This window comes from Sapajus apella, unplaced genomic scaffold, assembly GCF_009761245.1.
Source record: "Sapajus apella isolate SASKATOON/1434 unplaced genomic scaffold, GSC_monkey_1.0 scaffold27, whole genome shotgun sequence".
NCBI classification, from domain to species: Eukaryota; Metazoa; Chordata; class Mammalia; order Primates; family Cebidae; genus Sapajus; species Sapajus apella.
In genome coordinates, this window is record NW_022436967.1 from 24,256,867 (window position 1) to 24,264,895 (window position 8,029).

Genomic DNA, 8,029 nt, shown 5'->3' on the forward strand with positions numbered 1-8,029 from the left:
GCCAAGTTTTAGTACCTGCCAAATCAGAGGGAAGAAGAGGAATACCTAAAGAAGCCCACCCAAACTTCAGGTTCTGCTGCTGAGAGACAGAAAAACAAAAACAAAAACAAAAAAACCCACCTGTGCTCCAAACTTTTCTCAAATATGAAGCAAAAATACTAGAAGAGCGAGAAAGACACTCATGCCCAGGATCTGACCCTACTTTGACGTGAGGCCAAAGATGTCTGCTGCATTTGTATGGGCATTCAGACCTCTCGTCCTTAACATGTGCTCTTACCAGATTTGTATTTCTTGCATGTTATTTAAGTTTTCACTTTCTGTTCTTTTTTTATATATACTTTAAGTTCTGGGGTACATGTGCAGATCGTGCAGGATTGTTGCATAGGTATACACATGCCATGGTGGTTTGCTGCCTCTATCTCCCCATTACCTGCATTAGGTATTCCTCCTAATGTTATCCCTTTCCAATCTCCTCACCCCCTGCTATCCCTTCCCTAGCCTCCCCATGCCCCAACAAACCCCAGTGTGTGATGTTCCCCTCCCTGTGTCCATGTGTTCTCATTGTTCAACACCCATTTATGAGTGAGAACATGCGGTATTTGGTGTTCTGTTCTTGTGTCAGTTCGCCGAGAATGATGTTTTCCAGTTTCATCCATGTCCCTGCAAAGAACATGAATTCATCCTTTTTTTGTGGCTGCCTAGTATTATATGATGTATATTTGCCACATTTTCTTTATCCAGCCTATCATTGATGGGCATTTGGGTTGTATTCTTTTTTGGTTTTACTTCCTCTATTAACTGCAGCGGCTCTCCCATCTCCAGAGCTACGCAATATGTGGAGAAGTGTTCCTGAAGACCTTCCCCCTTCTCAAATGTTCTGTCTGGTCTATTTATGATGCTTATGTTCACCTTTGGCAGGAAGGAGCACTCTCCCAATTTCCATGGTCTCTTTTCATTCAGCTAATATTTATGAAGAACTTGCTATGAACAACAGCCTTCCAGCTTCCATCCTCTTTGTTAGAGTTGACATTCCTAATGAAAACCTTGTCTCAGGCTGGGCACAGTGGCTCATCTCTGTAATCCCAGCATTTTGGGAAGCTGAGGCGGGTAGAACACAAGGTCAGGAGTTCAAGACCAGCCTGGCCAGCAATGGTGAAACCCCATCTCTCCTAAAAATAGAAAAAATTAGTCAGGCGTGGTGGTGCATGCCTATAGTCCCAGCTACTCAGGAGGCTGAGGCAGGAGAATTGCTTGAACCGGGGAGGCAGAAGCTGCTGTGAGCCAAGATTGTGCCATTGCACTCCAGCCTGAGTGACAGAGTGGGACTCTGTCAAAAGAAAGACAAGAAGAAAGAAAGAAAGAGAGAGAGAGAGGGAGAGGGAGGGAGGGAAGGAAGGAGGGAGAGAGGGAGGGAGGGAAGGAAGGAAGGAAGGAAGGCAGGAAGGAAGGAAGGCAGGAAGGAAGGAAGGAAAATAAATACAAGAGTTATGTTATTTTAGTGTTCTTGTGAAAGGCAACGGCAATCATTTTTCAGCCAGACATTTGGTAGAATTTAGCAGCAAGAAATAGCAACAAGACTTTCCCAACCAATCTCTCATTTCCAAAAGTAGAATAGTGGGGTTGTTCAATGAGGCATTTTTAGAAGCTAAGAAGCAATAAGAAAAATGCCAGCACATTCATATTCACTGAAGATACTCAGACAATGTAGGAAGGACTCTGTTCCATGCAATGTCAATTTCCATGGTCTCTTTTCATTCAGTTAATATTTATGAAGCACTTAATATGGAACAAGCATGGTGTTAGGACTTGGGACTAGAATGGGGAACAAAAACTGACCTGGTCCTTACTCCAGTGTGTGTGTTGGGATGGTGAGTGAGAACAGGAATTAATCAAATGCCTGCACTATCTTTATAAACTGAAATAAACAGCAGAACTGTTGCATGGTTAGAGATGTGACTTTTAAAAAAACAAAACTGCTGATTATAGAAAATTGATTGGAGGAAAGTGAAATAATTACAGTCCTCAGGAAGTAGTAAAATGTTCTGATGTCATTTTGCAAAAGGGTTGACTTTTATATTAATAAAAATATATATAGAAGAAAACATGCACTTGTCTGAAACTTTGTAAGACAAACTTTATATTTTATATGGGAAAACAGTAAATTGGACAATGTTCATGCAGAGTTTCTCTGTGCTTTTAGTGCTTTTGATGTGTTACTATGTATTCTTTTCATGCATGTCTTAACTGGAGTAGGGTCTGAGTGGGTAGAAGGCAAATAACCTTTGTTAAAACTTGTTCTAATTATTTGCTTAAAATACAGTTCCCAGTGAGACAGACCAGATTCAACTAGTTGTTTGTTATTTCTGAATCAAAGAATTAGGTCAACAACATGGACACTTAAAAGAAATCACAATATAATATATACCTCTTTAAAATTGATTCCTTTAGTTATTTCCTTAAAATAACATTGGCTTACAAAATGCAACTGATAGACATGATGTAGAAATGTTAAAATTAAAATAGTATAGGAAAATGTTATGCTTTTATTGAGTTATTTAAATAAAACATGTTTCAAAATGTATAAGACAACTATCACATTTTTGTCTTTCCATCTATAGTATTCTTTCAATTTATCTTTTTGTATATAACCTGGAATTATTTAAAACACCACTATTTGCTTACCACTCCCTATCCAGTCTTGAACGAAGAAGGCTTTGAGTATCGTGAAGAATTTATTTATTTCTTAGCACTTTGACCTTTTACTATTTCACATGGTATGAGCAAGAAAGTCTTTAATTTCAAGCATCATCAATGTTGACAGCAGTGCATAAAAAAGAATAATTAGCCAAAATCGAAATTTTCCACTTAATAGTTTATGAATTTGAAAAGCTCCCACCCCACTAGCTATACACATATAAGTATTGATTATATTATTTTGAATTCAAATACATGTAAGTTAATTGGATGATTCCCCAAGGAGATACTATATATTTAAATGTATATTTATATGTAATTTTGTTTTGCTAAAACTGTTAACATACCCTTGTAAAGAAAGTACAGATTTCTTAAATTATTTTATGCAAAGATAAATTCATGAAAATTACAAAACTAGTTTCTGTGTGACATTAAATTGAAAGAAACAGAAGAAATATATTCAACTTATTTCCCGGGTTTTTAAGGTGAATATTTTTAATTTAACTTAAGTCAGACTTTATGGCTCAGAATACACAATGTGCTAATAGAACATCTGCAGAAAAGCTGTTTTCTTATTTGTTGTGGCAAGAAAACACAAGATAATCACAAGGGGAAACATTTCCCGTAAATTTATTTTAATGAGTCAGATCTTTGATATTAAAAGGAAATTATATCAATTGCAGTAATGTTTAAATCAATGAAGTAACCAACGTATTTCTCATGGGATTATTTTAATATAAAAATCTGACAAGCAACATTTTAAAATATGAAATGCTGTTTTAAAAAGTATTTCTGAAACCTTATCAGCAAAATAAGCATTCCCTATTTTGGACAAGAAATATTTGAAAACATCTGCATTTGCTTTAGGATTGCCAAACCACGGTCTTACTGCTCCAGTTGACCCAGTGATTTAAGATTAAATGCTTCCTAAGAGGCTGGGGTGAGGGGCTGAACAGGGGAGGGAAGGAGGGGTACTGCCCAAGACTTTCATCATCATAGAAAGCATATTCTTTGACAATTCAACTTGGTTTTTGAAAATTAAATTCTTTCTGAACTAAGTGTAAGAACTTAACTAATAATTTACTTATAAAATGCTTTGTTTTAAATTTTTTTCTAAATTAAACTCTTCTAGTCAACTTATAAAACAAGGAGAAAGACACATACTTTAAAATAATAGTAATAAAGAGCGTGACTTAATGAAAAAGCAAGGATGGAAACCAAGGCAAGAGGCCCCTACTTTTATTACCACTTAGGCAATGATTTGCTATATACCTCAAGAAAGTCATGTAACAATTCCTAGCCTGTCTTTGCTTATCCTGAAGCAGATACATGGAAATAGTTACCAGCTGTTTCCAGGTTTAATGAGTCTGGGTGGGGTCTCCCTATGTTACATAAATACACCCCTGCCGCTAGGCCTGGCTGGGCACGTAGCAAAAAGGGATAGGCTCTATCACCACAGAGCATCAGGCCCAAGTCAGAAACCACACAGGATGGTGCCAGGCAGCTCAGGTAAGTGTGCAAAGATCGAGGCTGGGCATCCTGGGAGACAGACTCTCTTTCAGTCACTGCAGAATTATGAAAAGAGAGGGCAGATATGGGCAAGGGACAAAAAGAAAAAGGCAGCACACACAACCAGCACATTCTGAGCACCTGCTGTAAAGCGCAAACAGCAATAGTAACTTTGAGAGAAATTATGAGAATTGAATGGCTTGACTTTTACTCATTAAAACTTTAGCAAATTCCCGAAATAAAAATTACTAAAAAATTGTTGGTTTTTGAGGAGTGACTTGGAAGCCACACTGACTGGGTTCAAATCCCTATTCCAATACATTAGCTGTGTAACTAACTTCTCTCTGGCTGAGATCCCTTAATTATAAAATGGTGGTAAGGATATTACATACTGATAGGGCTGATGCAAGGATGAAATGTATTAATGCATACGTAACACAAAGAAAACTGTCCCTGGCACCAATAAGCTATTGAATACCTGAGAGAGGTACAATGAGCACATCACATCCTGCCAGGTACTGTGAATGACACTTTTACAACTGCATATCATTCCCTAGGCCCAGTTAGTGTTCTCCGGGGAGAAAAAAGGCCAAATGGTAATTTGAACCCTCTTAAAGCAAGATATCACAAAGACTGCATAATGTTTCCAACCCAAAAAATATGATATAAAATATTTTTAAATGGAGACTATTGCACAATATGCTATTACTAATCTTGGAGTGTCCTAGTAAAAAAATGTCCATTGAATTCACTTCTTTTCCACAAATATTTACTAAATAACTACCATGTGGTTGATGTGGGTTGAAACTCTGTATATATCATATTAAAGAAATCTCTTTCAAAAAGGACCATTTTATTATTTTAGAAAGATAAAGATCAGAACAAACTTTCTTCCCAGTTCATAATGTTATTACCTCCATTCCCAGAAGAATTTTCTCTGGATGTGAGCTTTCATTTGTCTTACAAGTTCTTTCGGATCTTCTTTCAAAAGAGTTTTGCATCTACTTTCAAGGAAACCATTCCATTCTATTTTCTCCTCACTTTGGTCCCTGGAATCAGTTCTTACTGGACTTCCCATTCTCAGGAGGTTCCTCCTTTAGGACGAGCCTCCACCAATGCTGACCATTTGCTGTCAGGCCCGGTGACATGACCCGAACACAGCCAGAGCCAAACTTCCCACTCAGAGGAGGACGGGTACTGAATAACAACCCCACCCAAGCTGGGCAGCATGTAACAGTAACCACTTTATATAGTGATTCTGTGAGTAAATGGGGCAATTCTTCTACCCTGGACCAATTTGCTGAATCTCTCTGGTCACCTAGTGATTCAGCTCAGTTGGTGGACTGAGGTGACTTCATTCATAGCGATTAATTAGCAGCCTGGCTAGGCCTAATGGGCCTCATCTCTGTGACAAAGGACAACTCATCCATACCTCATGCGGTCTCTCATCCTCCCACAGGCTAGCCCTGGTTTCTACCCACAGTTGTCTCCAGATTCTGATAAAAACAGAAAAGCCAAATCTCAAAGTGCAAACACTTTTAAAGCCTCTATTTGCAAGTTTACTCATGTCTCATCAACCAAAGAGAGCCAAATGGTCAAGCCCAGATTCAAGAATGGGAAAAATAACTGACATCTCCTGACAGGAAGAGTTTTGCAAAGGGGCTGCACACAGAGATGGGAAGAATTTATAACCAGTTTGCACAGGAGACAAAGCCAAAAAAAAGATAAGATGTTATAAATCTTGAAGGGAAAATGATATTTTTGATATTTCAAAAAAGCATTAAAATGGTTATAATGGAAAAATCAGTACTTGGTTGAATTTCCTTATACTTATGATGGCATAGTATCTGGATGTTTTAAGTCACACATGAGGCAAAGTTAGGCATCAGTTTCTTTTCATTACTTATGAACTCTCTTTTCATTATTCTCTTTCTCTTCTCCCTCCTCCTCTTCTCACTTCTGATCTTTTCCCTCCTCCTCCCCACTCCTCATCCTCTTCTTTCATAGTATCCATAATTCATACAGTTTTAGAAGAAGCCGTTTCAGAGCAACCTAAAACTTAATAGATCACGCTAGTATTATAGGTCAGTAACATTAACAGGAATCCATGGCACGTTCTTAGCATTTTAAGGTCAGAAGCTCTAGCCCTATTGTATTACTTCATATAAAATTATGTGTAAGCAATTTACACTAACTAAAACTACAGGAAAGTGATTTTTAAAATCACAGTGGGAGCAGGTGTGGTGGCTTGTGCCTGTAATCCCAATGCTTCTGGAGGCCAAGGTGGGAGGTTCAACTGGGCCCCAGATTTCCAGGTTTCAGCGAGCTATGATTGTGCCATTGCTTTCCAGCCTGAGTAACGCAGTGAGACACTGTCTCTAAAAAAAACGAATCAGAAGGCCAATTTATTATTCGGTTATGGATATATGTGTTCAGTACCCAGGCAGATTGCACTTGTTATTTGACACGGCTTGGCTGTGTCCCCACACAAATCCCATCTTGAATTCTAATCCCCATAATCCCCACATGTCTTGGCAGAAACCTGGTGGGAGGTGACTGGATCATGGGAGTGGTTTCCCTGTGCTGTTCTCGTGATAGTGGGTGAGTTCTCAGAATATCTGACAGTTTTATCAGGGGCTCTTTCCCCTTCACTCTTTACTCCTCTCTCTTGCCACCATGTGAAGAAGGTCCTTGCTTCTCCTTTGCCTTCCACCATGATTGTAAGTTTCCTGAGGCCTCCCCAGCCATGTGTAACTGTGAGTCAATTAAACCTCTTTCCTTTATAAATTACCCAGTCCTGGGTATTTCTTTATAGCAGTGTAAGAACAGACTAATATACTTTTTGTTTTCCTTGTACTATGAATGCTAACAAAAGGTCAACTTATATGAAAGAAATCAAGGCAAATAGGTGTGATGATTCTTAGGAGATATTTCATCAGGCACTCATAAAAGCTGAGAGTAGCAAGCCTCCAAAATGGAGAGAAAAACAAGCCTGCATGTTCTCTGTATTAAATTTAGCTATATCCTTTTGGTATGAGATTACCACATGCATGTAAGCATGAATTACATCACAGCCTATTTTACATTGATTACATTTTAGCCTTTCCTTAGTTCTTTCAAATCTGTGAGAGCGAAACTTCAAAATCATTAAGTAGCAAGGAAGACCCAGCTGTGACTGAGTAGCATCAAATCAAGGAACACTCAGCAGCATGGAAGCCAAAGTAAAGAAAATAGAGTTGTTTAGCTAAAGTTGGGGTGCAATTACTCCCACACTCTCTTAGGACCCTTCTTTAGACTCTCATAGAACTATATACATCACCTTCACAGCACTCATCACAATTGTAACTAATCGCCCAATATCCATTCCCCTAGTAAACTATAATCTCCATGAAGTCATAGGCCATGTCTGTCTTACGTCCTGCTGTATTTATCTCTGATGACTGACTCATGGTGGACCTTAAATAGGAAATAGTGGAGTGAAGGGCAAGGGCAAGGGCAAGGCAGGAGGAAGAAAAAGAACAAAGTGATGACAGGAGCATATTTCAGAAATTGATTGAGAAGGTTTGGGGAGGCTGTGGCTGAGTTGGGTGAGTGAGTAGCAGAAAGGCCTGCCTGCATAAGTTAATAAAGGAAATGATCATCCTCTGGTTTCATAGGAATGAAAGTAGAGGAAAAGCATAAGCAAATATTTTCCATTTTGAGGAATTAGGGGGCCCAAAGAGACACTGAGCCTAAGGGTGGTTAAACTGGAGCTAAGTAGGAGGTTAAGCAATTGAGGGGGTTAATCAATTAAGGATCCAGGAACAGTAGTTTAGACTTAGGCAAG